This window comes from Meles meles, chromosome 17, assembly GCF_922984935.1.
Source record: "Meles meles chromosome 17, mMelMel3.1 paternal haplotype, whole genome shotgun sequence".
Taxonomy (NCBI): Eukaryota; Metazoa; Chordata; class Mammalia; order Carnivora; family Mustelidae; genus Meles; species Meles meles.
In genome coordinates, this window is record NC_060082.1 from 57,950,383 (window position 1) to 57,971,039 (window position 20,657).

General features: G+C 41.6%; 1 protein-coding gene across 5 annotated transcripts in view; it reads right to left on the reverse strand.

Annotated features, from left to right (window-relative positions):
* CNST (consortin, connexin sorting protein) overlaps window positions 1-20,632 on the reverse strand; it is a 119,662-nt gene extending 99,030 nt beyond the window's left edge. The window contains exons 1-3 of one of the 5 annotated variants that reach the window (XM_045983062.1): window positions 20,404-20,632; window positions 16,335-16,452; window positions 6,678-6,821 (exon numbers count right to left, since the gene is read on the reverse strand). The gene's annotated coding sequence lies outside the window, so the exon portion shown is untranslated. Of the gene's footprint in view, window positions 1-6,677; window positions 6,822-16,334; window positions 16,453-18,855; window positions 18,878-20,403 lie in introns of all 5 variants that reach the window. The other 4 variants (XM_045983061.1, XM_045983064.1, XM_045983063.1 and 1 more) reach the window with 4 other exon arrangements.
* Between the last annotated feature and the right edge of the window lie 25 nt (window positions 20,633-20,657).

Sequence of the window (20,657 nt, forward strand, 5' to 3'; positions counted from 1 at the left end):
TCGGCTCAGGTCATGATCTCAGGGTCCTGGGATCGAGTCCCGCATCGGGCTCTCTGCTTAGCAGGGAGCCTGCTTCCCTCTCTCTCTCTCTCTGCCTTCCTCTCTATCTACTTGTGATCTCTGTCAAATAAATAAATAAAATATTAAAAAAAAAAAAAACAGATGTTATAGGGGCGCCCAAGTGGCTCAGTTGGTTAAGCGTCTGCCTTTGGCTCGGGTCATGATCCCAGGGTCCTAAGATCGAGCCCCACATCCGGCTCCTTGTCTGGCAGGAAGCCTGTTTCTCCCTCTCCCATTCCCCCTGCTTGTGTTCCCTCTCCCCCTGTGTCTGTCAAATGAATAAATAAAATCTTTAAAAAACAACAACAACATGGGCGCCTGGGTGGCTCAGTGGGTTAAAGCCTCTGCCTTAGGCTCAGGTCATGATCCCGGGGTCCTGGGATCGAGACCCGCATCAGGCTCTCTGCTCCGCAGGGAGCCTGCTTCCTCCTCTCTCTCTGCCTGCCTCTCTGCCTAGTCGTGATTTCTCTCTGTCAAATAAATAAAATATATATTAAAAAAAAAAAAACACAGGGGCGCCTGGGTGGCTCAGTGGTTTAAGCTGCTGCCTTCAGCTCAGGTCATGATCTCGGGGTCCTGGGATCGAGTCCCGCGTCAGGCTCTCTGCTTGGCGGGGAGCCTGCTTCCTCCTCTCTCTCTCTCTCTCTCTGCCTGCCTCTCTCCCCACTTGTGATCTCTGTCAAATAAATAAATAAAATCTTTAAAAAAAAAAAACACAACAACAACAACAAAACAGATATTCTAGAGCAGACTTAAAAAACCCCACAAAACTAAAAAAAAAAATCTTTAGGTTCAAATACGTGACACCACAGAATGTTTGCTGTCAGGAGTCAGTGTCCTAACAGAGCAGGAAAATAAATACAGACGTTTACACGGGGCTCCCCCTGCGCCACGCGTACATTACCCCGCATCCTCGCAATGCTTCTATCGGTCGGTCACTGTCAGCGCCCCCAGCGTATGGGGAACAAACCCAGGCACGGATAGTTTAAACAACTCATCCGAGGCTGAACAGCAGTGGGAATTCGGGCTCGAACCTAGGCTAAGGAGCTCAAGAGTGCGTGAGGCCTCCGAGGGCCACGCAGATGGTGCAATCAGAGCAAGGGGCTGAGGACGAAGCCTTGGGACAAGTCAGGAGAAGGAAAGGAAATTTTGAGTCTCTATTATCTGGTCTGAGAAAAGTCCAGAGGAAGTTTGAGATACTCCGTGACATAAATTCTACATACGCATCTTCAAAAACTTCTTTAAATGAAATAAGCACTGTAGTTTAAAAAGTATCTAGTAGATAAGGTCTTGCGTTGACTTCTTTATTGCTTCGGGATTTTCCATGAGTTATTTCATGCATGAAGATTATTCCCCGAGTGGAATTCAAGGGTCTGAAGCAAGAAAATGTGTTACTTCTTGTGCCCTCCACAGAGACTGAGGCACCCCACAGGTGTTTATAAACCCTTGCTCAGCTGGACCAAAATACTAATGTCTCTCTTTTACTACCTCTTACCTAAGGAAAAAAATGTTCACATCACTTAAGATGATGTTTAGAATCTATTTAACAACAAAAAACCCCAATATTATCTGGTAGGAAACAGACATGGAGGAGGAACTCCAAACAGAGAGTATTTTTGTCTCTGAAGGATGAAATATGATAAGAACAAGTCAGCAAATTCCCAAAAAGAAGCATGAATTAGTAAAAACAACAGCAACAAAAGGCAACAAAATTAAATGGGCCTACTGTACTTTCTGACCTAGAAAAGTTGTGAGCCTGTAATTATAAACCCTTGCTGCTCATGTTATGCAAATTAAAGAAGAAAGGTTAAATATTCAAAGAAAACACAGAAGAACTGTTAATTTTTTTCCGAAGATAGAAATGAGACAGATGGAACCAGACCAACATCAAATTTATTTTAAAACTTGTCCGTTTTTTTTCCTCTTCAACTACAATTTTACTAGAAAGGTTCTTCTCACATTCTTGACTGGCTTTCTCCATGAGAGAAAAAACATAAAGAGCATTCCATGCCCACTTAAAAGGCAAAATGAGGGGCTCCTGGGTGGCTCAGTCATTGGGCATCTGCCTTCGTCTCAGGTAATGGTCCCAGGGTTCTGGAATTGAGACCCGCGTCGGGCTCCCTGCTTGGCAGGAAGCCCGCTTCTTCCTCTCCCACTCCCCCTGCTTGTGTTCCATCTCTCACTGTCTCTTTCTGTCAGATAAATGAGAAAAAAAAAAAAAAAAGCTTAGATAGATAAATAAATGGCAAAATGAAAATCTTTGAAACAATGGAATAAAACTGGTTCCAAGAAGAATCATGACTGGCCATACTGAAATTAAGACATCATTTTATTAATAGGACTGTCCTGAATTTTAAAGGTAAAAGACCATAAAATAATACGAGTAACTTCAAAGATCCAAGTCAAAGTGGAAATATGCATATGAGGATTTGCATAATGAGGATAAAGTAGTGGATGGAGGGGCGCCTGGGTGGCTCAGTGGGTTAAGCCTCTGCCTTCCACTCAGGTCATGATCGCAGGGTCCTTGGATCAAGGCCTGCATCAGGATCCCTGCTCAGTAGGGAGCCTGTTTCCCCCTCCTTCTTTGCCTGACTCTCTACCTACTTGTGATCTCTCTCTGTCAAATAAATAAATAAATCTTAAAAAAAAAAATAGTGGATGGAGTATAGGATATCACCGAGACTACTGAGTTTGGAAGTAACCTGACCCCACAGTTAGTTCAAAAATAACCCAAAGAAGGGTCAGAGGGTCTACAAAAAGAATTAGCAGAAGGAGATAAAAGCAGGAGACAGAAAGAAGGAATGTGGTGGGAGAAAAACTACAAAGTCAGAACAGTGTGGCAGGATTTCCTTGTGCTACTTAAGTCTTCATTTCATATGAACTGCCAATTTTGAAAAGGTTTTAACCACAAAAACATTTGCACCTTAATTATTTCCTCAGGACATGCTTTTTGCTCTACTGAAAGGACAATGTCCACTTTAGCAACCTTCAGAGAAAGCATTAACTTGGCAGTGTCCCATCAAAAAAGAGAGGGCAGGCTATTTTCTAAAAAGGTAAAAACCAAAATCAATCTTTTAAACTTTTTAAAGTAAAAAAGTTACTTTACTTGTTTCTTGTTAGAACAAGACTTCCAGGGGCGCCTGGGTGGCTCAGTGGGTTAGGCCTCTGCCTTTGGCTCAGGTCATGATCTCAGGGTCCTGGGATCAAGCTCCACATCGGGCTCTCTGCTTGGTGGAGAGCCTGCTTCCCCCCACCCCTGCCTACTTGTGATCTCTCTATCAGATAAATAAGTAAAATCTTTAAAAAAAAAGAACAAGACTTCCAAATGCTTCCATGCTGGTGCTCCTTTAAATTCTGAAGACCATGTTTTCATGGCTTCCTAAAGGCAAAGTTAACATCTTTTATGAACATAGTTTACTGAGTACCTACGAAGTACATACCGCCAGGCAGAAGGGGAAAAGGGAACGGGATAAAAAAAGGGTTAAAAAGAAAACCACAGGCCCAAAATGGCTTCACTTAGGCCAAGTTGCCAAACTGGGCATTCATAACCTCACCTGCCTGCAGTTCCAACCTTCTCTAGAAATGCAGTCTTAACTGGTCGTCAGGAATGTTCTGGTCAGTGCTAAGAAGGCAATCTATCTCCCAAAGAAATTTGAGGTAATCCACTAATAAGATCCTTACATTAAAAAAAAAAAAAGACTTATGTCCCCCCAAAAAGGTGACCTCATCTCAAATAATCCATTCTTCTGTCTATGACCTCCTTGTTCTGCTTTTTAAAGCCTTTCCCATCTGTGGAGCTTCCCTTGACTTGCTAGGTGCGGTGGTGCCTGATTCATGAGTCAGGTTATAAAGCCGATTAGATTTTCAAATTTACTAGATTGAATTTTTTTAATCAAAGAATTAAGAAGTGTAATCTCCAGGACTACTCACTCTATTTGAGGAGACAGAGCACATGTACATGGAACAACAGTAAAAGACAAGCTGTTAGTAGCGACTGGGAGTCGGGGAAAAGAAAAAGTGATAAAGCAGAAATAACATGGGGTTGCGAGTAGTAAAGTCTGAATTCTAATCCAAGCCCTGTTCACAGCTTGTTTGAAAAGCTCAGGCAAGACATCTCTCTGAGTCTTAATTTCCTCAGCAATAAAAACATGAGCCGTTTCAACTGTAACTATTTATGCCATATTTTTCTTGAATGGTTTCACTTAAAAAACATAATAAAAATTATGATGGTCCTTAAGCACTGACATGACATCTTATCTTTACTTATAATCCCAAATATGTAAAAACAGAATGTTTATGTGCTTATAACTACAATATGACTATTAAACCAAAACGAATTTAAAAATTAATTTAAAAAACAATAAAATTAAAATAGCATCAATTTAATATGATGTTCACTGCTCTATAAAAATTCAATTTCTGATCACAACTTGAAATTGGTATTAACTGCGATGACCTTGAATAAGCTCATATTATTTTCTTGTAGCTCATCAAAATGAATATTCTAATAAGTTCACTTTATTCCTTTTTGCACTTCTCTGTATTTTATACATCTTATGTAATAAACATGCATTTTTCCCCCAATTGAGTTTTTAAAAATCATAGCTTTATTGAGATATAACTCACATTCCTATACAATTTACACATTTAAAATGTACAATTCAACTGTTTTTGGTATATTCACAAAGCTGTGCAACTCTGTCACAAGAAATTTTAGAATATTTCCTCATCACTCCAGAAAGGATCTCCCCACTCTCTCATACACATACACTTAATAAGAGTCACTTTACAGGGGCACCTGGGTGGCTCAGTGGTTTAAAGCCTCTGTCTTCAGCTCAGGTCATGATCCCAGGGTTCTGGGATCGAGCCCTGCATGGGGCTCTCTGCTCGGCAAGAAGCCTGCTTCCCTTCCTCTCTCTGCCTGCCTCTCTGCCTACTTGTGATCTCTGTCAAGTGAATAAATAATTTAAAAATCTTAAAAAAAAAAAAAAGTCACTTTACATTCTCTCAGCTCGCTCTCCCCCCAACCCCACGCACCCACTGAACCACAAATCTACTTTGTCTCCATCGATTTGCCTATTCTAAATATTTCATATAAATGGAATCATACAGTATGTAGTTTGGGCCTGGCTTATTTTGTTTGGCATAATGTTTTCAAGATATATCCATGTGGCAACATATTATCAATACCTCATTTCTTTTATTGCCAAAACATATTCCATTGTATCAACATAGCACATTTTATCCACTCCTCAGCTGAAGGACATTTGAGTTGTTTCTACTTTTTGGCTATTGTGAATAATACTGATATAATCATTCCTATACAAGACTTTTTCTTTCTTGAACACCTGTTTTCGATTCTTTTCAGTATATACCTAGAAGTGGAACTGCTGGGTCACATGCTAAGTTGATGTTTAAGTTACTGAGAAACCACATTTTTCACAGTTGTGACATCATTTTATATTCCCACCAGCAACGTGTAAGGGTTCCAATTTCTTCCTCTCAAGTATAAAGAGTTATCTCATTGTGGTTTTTATTTGCATTTCCCTGATGGCTAGTGAGCATCTTTTCATGTGTTTACTGACCACGCGCATATTTTTTTTTGGAGAAAGGTCTATTCAGATACTTTGCCCATTTTTAAACTGGATTACTTGTCTTTCCATAGAATTGTAAGTTGTATTATTTTTATACTCAGAAAACATGTAGGGGTGCCTGGCTGGCTCAGTCGGTACAGCATGTAACTCTTGACCTTGGAGTTGTAAGTTCAAGCCCTATGTTGGGTGTAGAGATTACTTAAAAATAAAATCTCTTAGGGTGCCTGAGTGGCTCAATGGGTTGAAGCCTCTGCCTTCGGCTCAGGTCATGACCCCAGGATCCTGGGATCGAGCCCCGCATTGGGCTTTCTGATCAGCGGGGACCCTGCTTCCCCCTCTTTCTCTGCCCGCCTCTCTGCCTACTTGTGATCTCTGCCTGTCAAATAAATAAATAAAATCTTAGGGCGCCTGGGTGGCTCAGTGGGTTAAAGCCTCTGCCTTCGGCTCAGGTCATGATCCCAGAGTCCTGGGATCGAGCCCCGCATCGGGCTCTCTGCTCCGTGGAGAGCCTGCTTCCTCCTTTCTCTCTGCCTGCCTCTCTGCCTACTTGTAATCTCTGTCTGTCAAATAAATAAATAAAATATTTTTAAAAAATAAATAAATAAATAAATAAATAAAATCTTAAAAAAATAATAATAAAATAAAATCTCTTAGGGTGCCTGGGAGGATCAGTTGGTTAAGCAACTGCCTCCAGTTTGGGTCATGATCCTGGGGGTCCCAGGATCAAGTCCCACATCAGGCTCCAGTCCCGCATTGGGCTCCCTGCTGAGCAGGAAGTCTGCTGCTCCCTCTGACTTTCCCCCTCTTGTGCTCGCTCTCTCTCATTCTCTCCTCTCAAATAAATAAATAAAATCTTTTTAAAAAATCTTTCAAAAAAAGAAAGAAAGAAAACTTCAAAAAGCCTTAAACATATGCTATTTTTTTTTCTTTTTATTCACTAGGAATGTGACAGAGTTAATACAAAAAATGAGAGTTGTGTTAGTAAAGAAACCTTCCCCATTCCTGATAGACTCCTTTACTCACCTCTGGGGAGGTATACTGATTTATGTGTTTGGTAAATTTGGTAATTACTAAACTTGGTGGGCTCAGTCACCTTCTTTCTTCCTCAAGGGAGGCTGCCGGCAGAGAACACTCTGCTGTGCTCTGTTGTTTTAGCCGGGCAGGCGCCTGGACAGGAAAAGACATGGAGGAGATTAAGAATGAATCAAAATATTAGATAGATGGACAAGAAGGACAGGTGGGATGGGACAGGCACTTCAACACAGGTACGAAGGGGGCACCTGGGTGGCTCAGTGGGTTAAAGCCTCTGCCTTCAGCTCAGGTCATGATCCCAGGGTCCTGGGATCAAGCCCCGCATCGGGCTCTCTGCTTGGCAGAGACCCTGCTTACCTTTCTCTCTCTGCCTGCCTCTCTGCCTACTTGTGGTCTCTCTCTGTCAAATAAATAAATAAAACCTTTTTTAAAAAAATACAGGTACAAAGACCAGGAGTTTTTAGAGGAAATGGACTGGCTGGCTGGGGAAAGCAAGAGGAGTAGCCGGAGGACTCCTGAACTCATTACTGCCTGTATTTTAGCTAAAATCCCAACTCCCAAGCCTTGTTACCAGTCTCTCAGCAACACATCTCTCTTTATTCCATACTAGTCTTTTATAAAACGTCTTCCCTGACTACAATGGGCAACTTATTTACCTCTAAAATGTACATGGATTTTTTTTTAAGATTTTTATTTATTTATTTATTTGACAGACAGAGATCACAAGTAGGCAGAGAGGCAGGCAGAGAGTGAGAGGGAAGCAGGCTCCCCACTGAGCAGAGAGACCAATGAGGGGCTTGATCCCAGGACCCCGGGATCATGACCTGAGCCGAAGGCAGAGGCTTTAACCCACTGAGCCATCCAGGCACCCTAAAATGTACATGCATTTTTAAAAACAAGATATATAGTATTGGTAAGGATTCAATGAAATACACATTGAAACAGGCCCCTCAGTCTCAATGTAAATTGGCACAACGTATCAGAAAACAACTTCACAATACATAGCAAGAATATCAAAACAATTAAGACCTAGTAGCTTTATTTCTGAAGATAAATGGGAAAGAAATACTCTGAATATCAACAAAAAAAAAAAAAAAAAAAAAAGAAGAGGGGGAGAGGGATCTTCTATGCACAAAGTTGGACGTGGAGGCATCCTTTTAAAGGTTTATTTTGTTCCAGAAACTGCTCTGCATAATTCCATACACATTATTTCAGTTAATCTTTGCGACTCCAATGAAGTATCATTTCCCCCATCTACACATGCAAAAACTAAGGGGAAAAGTGGTTCGATAGTTTGTGCAAGGTCTCTGTGGCGGTCAGTGATAAACAGGAAACAACCTAAATGTTCCATGACAGAGGAGCAACTCCATCAGCAGCCTATACTCCAGTGTTACAAAGTCACAAAGTACGTACATTATGAATCTACAAAACAACGAGTGAAGTAGAATCTGAAACACATCACAGGATCTCAACTGTGTTCACACACTGCAGATACTGAAAGTAAATACACAAAACTGTTACCAGTTCCTTTTCTTGGTCAATGGGAGTACAAGTGATTTTTTTTTTCTTTTTTGGCACTTTTCTATATTTTGCATATTTAAAGATATGGGTTTTTTTTTAACATTTTTTTTTCCTATTTGACAGACACAGAGAGAGAGATCACAGGTAGGCAGAGCAGCAGGCAGAGAGGGGGGCAGGAAGCAGGCTCCCTGCTGAGCATTAAGAGCCTGACTCGGGGCTCTGTCCTAGGGCCCTGAGATCATGACCTAAGCTGAAGGCAGAGGCTTAACCCACTGAGCCACCCAGGCGCCCTAAAGATAAATTTTAATACTCAAAACTTTTTTTAAAAGTTGAATCACGAGGTGCCTGAGTGGCTCAGTCGGTTAAGTATCTGACTCTTGGTTTCAGCTCAGGTCATGATCTCAGGTTTCTGGGATCAAGTCCCGCATAGGCTCTGCACTCACTGGGGAGTCTGTTTGGGATCCTCTCAATCCCTCTCCCTCTGCCCCTCCCCCGGCTCTACCTCATGTGCCTTCTCTCTCTCTCTCTCTCTTTCTCTAAAATAAATAAAATCTTGGGATGCCTGGGTGGCTCAATGGGTTAAGCCTCAGCCTTCAGCTCAGGTCAGGGTCTTAGGGTCCTGGGATAGAGCCCTGCATCAGGTTCTCTGCTCAGGAGGGAGCCTGCTTCCCCCTTTCCCCGCCTCTCTGCCTACTTGTGATCTCTCTCTCTCTCTCTCTGTGTCAAATAAATTTTTTAAAAATCTTTAAAATAAATAAAATCTTAAAAAAGTAGAATCAAGGGGCACCTGGGTGGCTCAGTGGGTTAAAGCCTCTGCCTTCAGCTCAGGTCATGATCCCGGAGTCCTGGCATGGAGCCCCGCATTGGTCTCTCTGCTCAGTGGGGAGCCTGCTTCCCCCTCTCTCTGTCTCTGCCCGCCTCTCTGCCCACTTGTGATGTGTCTGTCAAATAAATAAAATCTTTAAAAAAAAAGGAATCAAGAACATATTTTTAAAAAATCACTAATAATGCTACCATTACTCTAAATACTAATACTGTTCACCTCTCTCTTTAAAAAGAAAATAATACAAGTAAATACAAGGTTATCACAAACGTTTAGCAAATTTTAAACAAAACACATCATTTACTAAGTGCTTTCTGTATGCTACACCCCATGGAAGGTAATCACTTTGACACACATTATCTCATATAATATACTGAGGGTTTTCTTCCTTTTGGGATGTGTGTTTATTCACCATTTCAGAAGACAGCCAATGCTTTTTTTGTTCTATTTTTAGAACCATCAAAGAGTTGCCTGAAATATCTGCCAATAACCTAGAGAAACAGGAGTTCCTACAAAGCCATTTTTCAAGGGCACAAAATATAGATCTCTACTGAGGAACATTACAGATCTTAGAAATGAACTCATCTCAACTGTTACAAAATCCATCCCTGCATGTTCACTAAATCCTAAGTCAAAAAGGTGGCATTTGAAATTCTGATAAAATAAAAAAAATAAAATTCTACACAATATTTACTGAATTTTTATAAATTATACTAAACACCAAAGTTTTTCATATATTTTTCTTTCCCTGTCTAGAAAATTAAAACAAATCTATATACAGCTGTTCATGACATTAAGAAATAAAATTATGTAAATATACTTATGATGTATATTTTTCTTCAAATATTGAGGTGAAAACTGATTTCCACTGCTTTTCTCACAGTACTTAGTACAATATGGTTCACCTCTGGGCTCAAACATTAGTCATTAAACTGACAGGACCTAATGCTAGGTTTGGATTTATTCACGAGCCACCATATTTCAGAATTATTCACCAAACTGTGTATGAATGTTGTAATGTGCATATATACTTGTATACTGTAACGTGTAGGTTCATAAGGATTATCAGTAACATTAAGTAATGAACTCAACTAGGATAAAGAATATAATCCACACAGCATTAAACACAATTTTTTTTAAAGATTTTTTTATTTGTTTGACAGAGAGCACCAGTAGGCAGAGAGGCAGGCAGAGAGAGAGAGGGGGGAGCAGGCTCCCCGCCAAAGGAGAAAGCCCGATGCAGGACTCGATCCCAGGACCCCAGGATCACGACCTAAGCTCAAGGCAGCGGCTTAACCCACTGAGCCACCCAGGAGCCCCATCAAACACAATTTTAACACTATTTTTAAATCACGAAACCTAAGCCAGGAGTTCTCTAGCTTAGTTTCTATTCTTCTTTTGAACAAGAAGTAAAAACTCATTAATTGTGTTATTTCCAAAGTTACTAGGAAAATTTCAAAATGAGTTCGGGCTGACATATTTACTCTTAAGGCTCTCACTGTCTCACAGAGCCCTTTCTTTCTTTCTTTCTTTTAAAGATTTTATTTATTTATTGCACAGATAGGAATCACAAGCAGGCAGAGAGGCAGGCGGGGGTGGGGGGGGTTCCCCACTGAGCAGAGAGCCTGATGTGGGGCTCCATCCCAGGACCCTGGGATCATGACCTGAGCTGAAGGCAGAGGCTTTAACCCACTGAGCCACCCAAGCACCCCTCACATAGCCCTTTCAATCCATCCTGCATATCAGAGGCAGATTTCTCTGCTGAAAACGAGTATTTGGTGTTTTACAATAAAAACAGTGACTTGATATGTTTGTGGAATGAATATTTCTTCATGTCTCCTGATCTCTGGTGACATCGTACTGTCTGGCCAGTGCAGCCAGTACCACCAGTTTTATGTTGTTACTGGCGCCAAAGCAATCTCTGCACCTCAGAGGAGCCCCCAACATCTCCACAGGCCACTCCCAGCGTTCCATGATCCGGCCTTCAATTTCTACTCCTCCATACTGTCAATTGCTTTCTGCCGCCACCCCTCCCACCATTAGCCAGTCCAAGCACATCAAGAACTCCAGACTTGTGCATTTTTGTCTGGTTAATAGTGACATGTTGACTTATATCAGGAGCACACTGAAAGTTGGTAGAAAGGCAGGAAAAAAGACAGGTATAAAAGTGAATATGCTTTCGGGGTGCCTAGGTGGCTCAGTTGGTTAAGGTTAAGCGTCTGCCTTCAGTGCAGGTCATGATCTCAGAGGCCTGGGATCGAGTCCTTCACGGGGCTCCCTACTCACGGGGAGTCTACCTCTCCCTCTTCCTCTGTCCTTCCCCCCTGCTCTTCCTCTTTTGCTTGCTTGCTCTCCCCCAGATAAATAAAATCTTAAAAAAAAAAAGGGGGGGAATATGCTTTCTTTTAGTTATTCAAGAGAATGTATTTTGATGGGGTTTTAGGAAAAGAAAGAATGCCAGGGCAAGGCAGTTTACTCTAGGTTACAAATTCTAAAATGATAAACCAATAGAGAAAAAAATTTGTCCTGGAGAAGGATACTTTAGGGTGCTTTAAAAGATTATTGGTAGAAAAATAAATAAATAAATAAAAGATTATTGGTATAATACGATTTTCCCCAAAGATGTTTTATTTCAGTGGTGAATAGTCCCTGAAGAAAACATATATGATAAAAAGAAATACTATTAAATACACTCTAGCGGGGCGCCTGGGTGGCTCAGTGGGTTAAAGCCTCTGCCTTCAGCTCGGGTCATGATCCCACGGTCCTGGGATCGAGCCCCGCATCGGGCTCTCTGCTCAGCAGGGAGCCTGCTTCCTCCTCTCTCTCTGCCTGCTTCTCTGCCTACTTGGGATCTCCGTCTGTCAAATAAGTAAATAAAATCTAATAAATAAATAAATACACTCTAGTATGGCCTAGGTCTGTGTACTCAAAGTATACTTGTACTCACTTTCTTCCTGACAAATCCATCCGACATCTTAAGTAGCATGAGAGACCAATGGATTCTGACTCTAAATTAAAGCTTCTGATTAACTTCAACTACAGAAAAAATACTAATTTTTGAATAACCATGTTTTCCTCAAGTTAAAATTTATCTACGTTTTCTCTTTGGAGCATGATTACTTTTGTAATAGAGAAGGAAGGAGAGGAAAGAGGGAAGGAGTAGGGTTTATACTCCTCCCCCACTTCAAGTCTCTAATAAACCATGATCTGTTCTGACTTTTGAACTTTCCATAAAAGAACAGAAACTAAAAGGTGAGGTAAGGAAGAATAAGTTTGGGGGCATTCTGGATATCTTTTCACATATTCTGAGGAGCTAGAACAGAATGGACACTCTACAGCAAAGGTTAGACAAAATACACAGTACTATACAAGTGTATGGAAGCTTTAGTTATAAGACAGACATTCTTAGAATATTTGTTTCCTCAGCCTCCATAAGTGTTCTTGAAACAGAATTTTTGCTCATGTTTTGCATGCATAGGAATATATTCTTTGAAGCTGTCAGGGAAGGCCAGCCATTTTAACAAAGGTCAAAGCCCTGTTGGGGTTCACCAGGGAATCCCTATATTTTCCCCAGGTAACAGCTGAAAAAGGACATAAAGCCAGTAGGCATCAAAATCCACAGAATTATAATTAAAAAAGAGGCCACTTGATATAATTAAAAACTATCTCCTGAATTAAATGTTCTTTTACGTTAGGTGAATGTTAAACATCTTTCTCTGGCTTGTGAAAATATGAGCTCTGGTGGATAGAAGACCTAGGAGATCAATTTTTAAGCTGGAGTTCAGATCTAAGACTAAGAAGAGAAACCATTTTTTTCTCTCCTCATTCACAAAACTTGTATTCTAAGATTAAATAAGGAAGTCAGATGACCTTGTTGCTAATTTTAGCTCTTTACATTGCTTTCCCGATGCTATAGGCATTGCTCTAACTGGGATGTCTAACAACAAAAATTTTTTTTAACTATTGGAGCAAAAGGAAGCGATTACTTTGTAAGGTGTTGAAGAGAATAAAGCCTGGTGACTGAATTTGGTTGGATTAAGAAGTCACAAATGAGTATAAAGCCTTTTCCAGGAAAAAAAAAATTACGAAAAATTTCCTAATTTACTGATCAGCATAGTTTCCACGAACTTTCACTCTTTTCTAAGTTGAACTTGAGGGAGGAAATCACAATTACGTGGTATGAACCCTTTTAAGACCCGAGTTAACTAAACCATCTTCATGCTCCACAAGCAGGGAAAAAGAAAAACTGAAGGAAGTAATCTGGTACAAAAGAGATAACTCCACTAGGTTGCAGTAAATAAAATACATTTTCACAAAAATAAGTGCTCATAGGGGCGCCTGGGTGGCTCAGTCATTAAGCGTCTGCCTTTGACTCAGGTCAGGATTCCAGGGTCCTGGGATGGAGCCCAGCACGAGCCCCACACTGGGCCCTGTTCAGCGAGGGGTCTCCTTCTCCCTCTCCCACTCCTTCTACTTGTGTTCCCTCTCTCCCTGTCTCTCTGTCAAGAAAATAAATAAAATCTTGGGGCGCCTGGGTGGCTCAGTGGGTTAAGCCTCTGCCTTCGGCTCAGGTCATGATCTCAGGGTCCTGGGATGGAGCCCTGCATCGGGCTCTCTGCTCAGCATGGAGTCTGCTTTCCCCCCTCTCTCTCTGCCTGCCTCTCTGCCTACTTGTGATCTCTCTCTAAATAAATAAAATCTTAAAAAAAAAAAAAGAAATAAAATCTTTAAAAAAAAAAAGTTCTCATTGAAAAATCTTAAGCAATGTTTTTCAGTTCCTCTGAAAACCTTTTTGAGATATAGTTGTACAGTTTTATTACCTGCAAAAAAAAAGTAGCAAGAAAAGCAATGTATGCATAAAAGTAAAATGTAAATGGTATGCTCTGAAGTACTCAGAAACAATAGCATTCTGTATCGTATCATAAAGTTCACATATTTTAAGGAAATTATTTCAAAGTCTCTAGTATTAAAGATGCTTTAAATGTTAGTTTGCCTTCGTTCTAATTAAAAAACCACAACCACTGAATGCGCTGAGTTTTCTAGATGCATTTAACAGAGGAAAAAAAAAAAACAGTAATTATTCAGCTAGGTAGTAGTCTTCCAGGAAAAACAGGCTAAGTATTCTCATAAGAGAATTTAGCAGATACAACAATTAGAAGATACTGTTAATTCCTAAAATCGCCCAAGTACTGTCATTTAAAATGTCAAAAGACCAAATGTCAATAAAGGTGACAGGATTTGTCTCTTACTACTTCAGCACTCTTCCTACTGTCAAACGGAAAAATAAACTTAATTTGTCAGTATTTTGACAGACACATTACTATCTTTCCTTTCCATATGGCTAATGATGATGAAAAACAGGAAGTTCTAAGAGAGGGCAGGGAGGAGCAGGGTGTTGCTAATAAGTTTCTATCTCCAAATACCTTAGGGAGCAGAATCTCACAACAGCGATTGAATTTAAGAAATCTCAAGCTATTACAAGATTCAGAAAAGTTTTACATGACATACTTTTTTGGATTGTTCAGACATGATTTTCCTTTCTCTTTTATTGAGGTACAATCGACTAGTGATGTACTTCTTTAAAAATATTAAAATAAATTATTTCAAATGCGTGAAAAACAAAAGTATTCCCTGGTTAAAAGAAAATATAATTTCCCCCAAGGGAATGATTCCTAAATAAACAAACAAAAAAAAAAGCCTGTATTTGTGTGAATCTTCAGGGCCTCAGAGAGAATGTTCCACAACAGTATCAAAACACAGACACAGTGAGTATATGAGTGGAATTTCTCAATAATAATAACATCCATAGAGAGGCCACTTCAATCATTTAAGATCTTCTTTAAAAATTGAGAACTGCCGGGAGCGCCTGGGTGGCTCAGTGGATTAAGCCGCTGCCTTGGGCTCAGGTCATGATCTCAGGGTCCTGGGATCAAGCCTGCAGGGAGCCTGCTTCCTCCTCTCTCTCTGCCTGCCTCTCTGCCTACTTGTGATCTCTCTGTCTGTCAAATAAATAAATAAAATCTTAAAAAAAAAAAAAATTGAGAACTGCCAAACTCTCAATTACTCTTCCTCAAATTAAAAAAAAAAAAAATGCCAAGGCTAATTTGTAGGAACAAAATATATTATCTTTCTTACTCAATTAAAATGGTGTCAATGGACAGTCATCTAGATTTAAATACAAATGAAAACACCACATTCTCCTACTATAATGTGCACGTGTGTCTCACCAAACAAGCACCATCCAATCACTTCTCCTTCCCCAAGTCTATCTCTGATCCTTTAATATATGCCAGATCTACAATGACCAGTCTTTACAAAGGAATTTTGTTTACTGACCATGTAATTTAAGATTTCTTTATGCCATAAAGGTTAGGGAGGGAGCATTTCTCTTAGATTATATTAAATATTAAATCTTTCAGGTGAATTTTGCCACCGAATTTTAACATTCAATGTAGATGTAAACAGTGCAAATAAAGTTGTATTTAGGGAAGTTTAACAGGATATACAAGTCTAGGGGCACCAGGGTGGCTCAGTCGGTTAAGCACGTGACTTCTGAGTTCAGTTCAGGTCATGATCTCAAGGTCCTGAAATGGTGTCCCATGTCTGGCTCCAAGCTGGCTATGGCACCTGCTTGGGATTCTCTTATCCTCTGGCCCTCCCCTTGCTCTTGCTGTCTCTAAAAAAAAATTTTTTTTAAAATTAAAAAAAAAAAAAAAGAATATACAAGTTGAGATAGGATTAATGATGGGTCCCATTGATCCCACTGAAGTCAGTTAGCTGCAGGATTAGTTTTCCAACAGAGTTATCTTTCAGTTTTTTAACAAGAGATGCTGAACAAGAGATGGTTCCATGTAAATCACCCCATTGCAAAAACAACTTAAAGCACATAACTAGCCAGCATGTCAGTAGTTTTCTATAAAAAGTGCAATATATTTCCCTCAGGTCATGATCCCCCAATCCTGGAACTGAGCCCTGCCTCGGGCTCCCTGCTGAGTGGGAACTCCACTTCTCCTCCCTTCTCTCCCCAGTTCTCTCTCTCAAATACATGAAATCTTTTTTGTTTTTAAATGGTGCCATATTTCCTTTTAAATTTATCTAAGCCACCACATACGTGTTGTTTGCTAGTAATCAGGCTCCCAGCGTTTTAGAGCCAAAAAGTAGATGCTTTCTTTCTGAATTTTGCTGATAAGATTTTCTCTTTCCTTTGATAAGCAATGCCATCAAAGAGAGGAGCACATTTACAAAACTCTAAGCCACATCTGAAACTGATTCAGAAAATAAGTCTACAAAAGCAGGAACTCTACCTGTTCACAGTAAAGGTCAATCTTCCTGTAGGTCTTCAAGTTCTCCCTCCTTCATAGCCATAAGGAAACAGGGACTCACACAGGCCTTGACACATTGTTGACATGCAGACCTCAATAACTGTAACAACGACAGCCCAGGAAATGACTGAGCATTCTAATCATCTTACAACTCTCAGGAAACATGCACTTGTTCATCCTTCTCAGTGTGAATACAGTCAACACTAAGAGGAAGAGACTTCTTGGAACCTTCTTCCTGCCATACAAACTTCTCAGTTTGAATATCACAGCACCTTACTAAATGGAGTTTTAAACTTACCCCCCTAGATTTCCTCCAGACTCTCAGTAGGAAGACATCTTAAATATCACACAGTTGGGGCACCTGGGTGGCTCAGTGCGTTAAGCCTCTGCCTTCGGCTCAAGTCATGGTCTCAGGGTCCTGGGATCAAGCCCCACATTGGGCTCTATGCTTAGCAAGGAGCCTGCTTCCCACTTTCTCTCTGCCTGCTTGTGACTGTCTGTCAAATAAATAAATAAAATCTTTTTTAAATGGGCACCTGGGTGGCTCAGTGGGCTAAGCCTCTGCCTTCAGCTCAGGTCATGATCCCAGGAACCTGGGAACGAGCCCCAAATTGGGCTCTCTGCTCGGCAGAGAGCCTTCTTTCCCCTCCCCCTCTCTGCCTGCCTCTCTGCCTACTTGTGATCTCTGTCAAATAAATAAAATCTTTTAAAAAAATCTTTTAAAAAAATCATACAGTTATCCTATAGCTATGTGCTGCCCAGTAAGGTCCTAGCCATTTGCTATGTACATGTAGTTACTGAGCACTTGAAATGCGGCTGGTCTGAATTCAAATGTACTCTAAGTATAAAAACCTGATTTTGTAGATAAAGCATGAGAGAATGCAAAATATCTCATTATTACCAAATCAATTACATCTAAAACTGTATGAGTTAAATAAAATATATTATTAATTTCACTTTTTTTTAAAAAGATTTTTAATTTATTTATTTGACAGACAGAGATCACAAGTAGGCAGAGAGACAGGAAGGGAAGCAGGCTCCCTGCCAAGCAAAGAGCCTGATGCAGGGCTCAATCCCAGGACCCTGAGATCATGACCTGAGCTGAAGGCAGAGGCTTTAACCCACTGAGCCACCCAGGCACCCCTTGATTTCACTTTTTAATTTGTTCTTTTTTATTTAGGAAACTTTACATTGGTCATATGGCTTGCATTACAGTTGGATTATTACAGACAGTCTCTATAGCAATGCTTATAGTCTCACACCTTTAGTTCTGATAGCAAACATGAGCTATCAATTGACATTTCCCAATCATGACTACCATTTAAAAGCCAAAAGGGGCACCTGAGTGGCTCAGTTGGTCAAGCAACTGCCCTTGGCTCAGGTCATGATCCTGGAGTCCCAGAAGGAGTACTGCATCGGGCTCCCCGCTTAGCAGGGAGTCTGCTTCTCTCTCTGACCCTCTTTCATGCTCCCTCTCTTGCTCACTCTCAAATAAATAAGTAAAATCTTAAAAATAAATAAATAGGGCGCCTGGGTGGCTCAGCTGGTTGGGCGGCTGCCTTCAGCTCAGGTCATGACTCTGGAGTCCCGGGATCGAGTCCCACATCGGGTGCCCAGCCCCATGGGGAGTCTGCTTTTCCCTCTGACCCTCTCCTCATTCATGCTCTTTTTCACCGTCTCTCTCTCAAATAAATAAAATCTTTTTTTTTAAAAGATTTTATTTATTTATTTGACAGAGAGAGATCACAAGTAGATAGAGAGGCAGGCAGAGAGAGAGAGAGAGAGAGAGGGAAGCAGGCTCCCTGCCGAGCAGAGAGCCCGATGCGGGACTCAATTCCAGGACCCCGAGATCATGACCTGAGCCGAAGGCAGCGGCCCAACCCACTGAGCCACCCAGGCGCCCAAATAAATAAAATCTTTAAATAAATAAAAGCCAAAAGAAGGGTGCCTGGTCAGCTGGGCTCCAAATTTCGTTTTTGTTTCAGGTCATAATCTTGGAGCTGTGAGGGTAGAGACCCATGCGGGGCTCCCTGCTCAGCAGGGAGTCCACTTCTTTTCCTGTCTCTCTCCCTGTGCTCTACCCCCCATGCGCCCTCTCTCTAAAATAAATAATCTTTAAATAATAAAAGTAAAAGTCAAAAGAAAAAGCAGCATTTTCTTTTCTGGATCCATTGAGATTATAATAAAAATAACTTAAGAACAATGTAAAAATAGAATCACCTTGCCCTAACACCATTTTAAAGAAAGATTACTTGACTTCAAAGAGGCAAAAATAGCACAGGATGCAGAAATTACACCTCTTTAGAAAATAAGGTGGGAAATACACAAACCAAGTGTTTCTAATAAAGTAGATCAGAATGTCAATCACATCTTTAAAGTGAAATTAACATTTCTTTCATTTCCAGTACCTAGGGCCCCAGAAAGCTATACAAGATCTTGTCTTTATTATTCAAGCACCCTCAACCACAACCAACCACTAACATTATAAAAAGGAAATACTTACAACTTAATTCTCTTGTCCAAAACTAAGGGAGGAAAAAGGAGAAGAAGAAAGAAAGGAGAGAAAAAAAAAAACAGCTCAAGAGCAAAATAAGAAACATTAATTTCTCTAGGGCTAGAACAACACACTTCTAGAAGCAAACCCTTTATTCTTCTAGCATAAGACATATTTCTTTTTTATTTGATTTAAAAGTACTCAGGCCTCCAGGCTTTCGAGGGAAAAAAAAGTTATGTATTCCTGAATCTATGAATATATTTTTTAAAAGAGTAGAGGAGAGAGCTTTTTAAATAATGGAGGGGGTGGGGCGACTGGGTGGCTCAGTGGGTTAAGCCTCTGCCTTTGGCTCAGGGTCTTGGGATCTCAGGGTCCTCAGAGGAGCCCTGCATCAGCTCTCTGCTCACCCGGGAGCCTGCTTCCCCATCTCTCGGCCTGCCTCTCTGTCTGCTTGAGATCTCTCTCTCTCTCTGTCAAATAAATAAAATCTTTTTTAAAAAATAAAGAAAGAATGGAGAAGAAAAGCTTTCTCAGGTGTCCAGAGGATCCAAGAGTCACTTCCAGAAAACTGTCAATGGGGAAACCGTACAAAAAAAGAACTGGAGGAAATTTGGACCAAGGAGTCCCCAGGGCTTCCACAACAGTTGCTGAAATACTTTCTAAGGTGTCCTAGCAAATTTATAATCCCCCAAAGGCCACACATCTTTGCCTGTCAATTTCTTTATCCATTTTGAGATTCCTCAGCTGAGGATAATCTTCAGACTTCAATTTGCCAGGTGATACATTCCTTAGAAACCTTTTCCTCGTGCATATAAATACCAAGCTCAATTACGCTCCCAGTCGAGTAAGCAGAAAGGATTGCACCTATTTTAATGGGGGTGTTGATTGGCTGCAGCTTCCTGCCCTGGTGTAAAGAGTAATGGGCAAATCTCTTTCTGAGTATAATCCTTAAACCCCGGAATCACTCTCCACGAATCGAGGCTCCTAACATTGCCCAATCGGTAAAAAGATTGCCAAAATTGCCATTAGAGCGTCCTATTTTTAGAGGCTTTGGAATGGGTCTTCAAAACTGCATGCCACAGCGCGCCTGTGAGTAAGTTTACACAGGGATCAAAATAAGCATCCTGAGGTCGCAACCCTTCTAAGCTGACGAAGGGATTGAAAGCTTTTAAACCCTGATTTTTAAAAGCCTCAACTTTAAATCTGTCCAACCCGCAAATTAAAAATAAAGATTAAGGTAGATCCCGGCCCAGAGGGAGGTACGGGTGGGAGACCCCGGGCGGTTCTCGGGGGTGGCGGAGGGGACAGGTATGAAGGCAGACAAGGACGGTCCCCGGCGTGGGGAGCCGGGGCAGCGGCGGGGGGCGAGCGCCGCACAGACAGCCGGCTGCAGCAAGCGGAGGCGCGCGGGCAAGCGCGGAGGGCACCGGGCAGCCCCGCACCCGGAGCGCAGCAGCAGCGCGGGGCTCCGGGGGAGGAGCGACGGGGTCCCGGGGGGGTTTCCCGGCGCGGCCGCCAGCCGACCGGCGCCCCGCATCCCGCTCTCCCTCTCCTCACCTGGGAGTCGGAGGCGAACGCAGGGCTACGGCTGGACGCCGGGTCTGTTTCCAGCCCCGCTCGCTGACATGGCGGCCGAAGAACTGTCACAGAGCCTGCTCGGGTCTCCCGCCGCTGGGGTGGAGGAGACACCTCTTGCCTTCCCGCCCCGCCTCCCTCTGCGCACCCTTCCCCGCTGGCCGGCTGGCGGCGGGCGGCCGGCGACCGCGGAGCATAGAGCTCGAGCGGCTAGAGAGGAAGCGTAGAGGGACGGA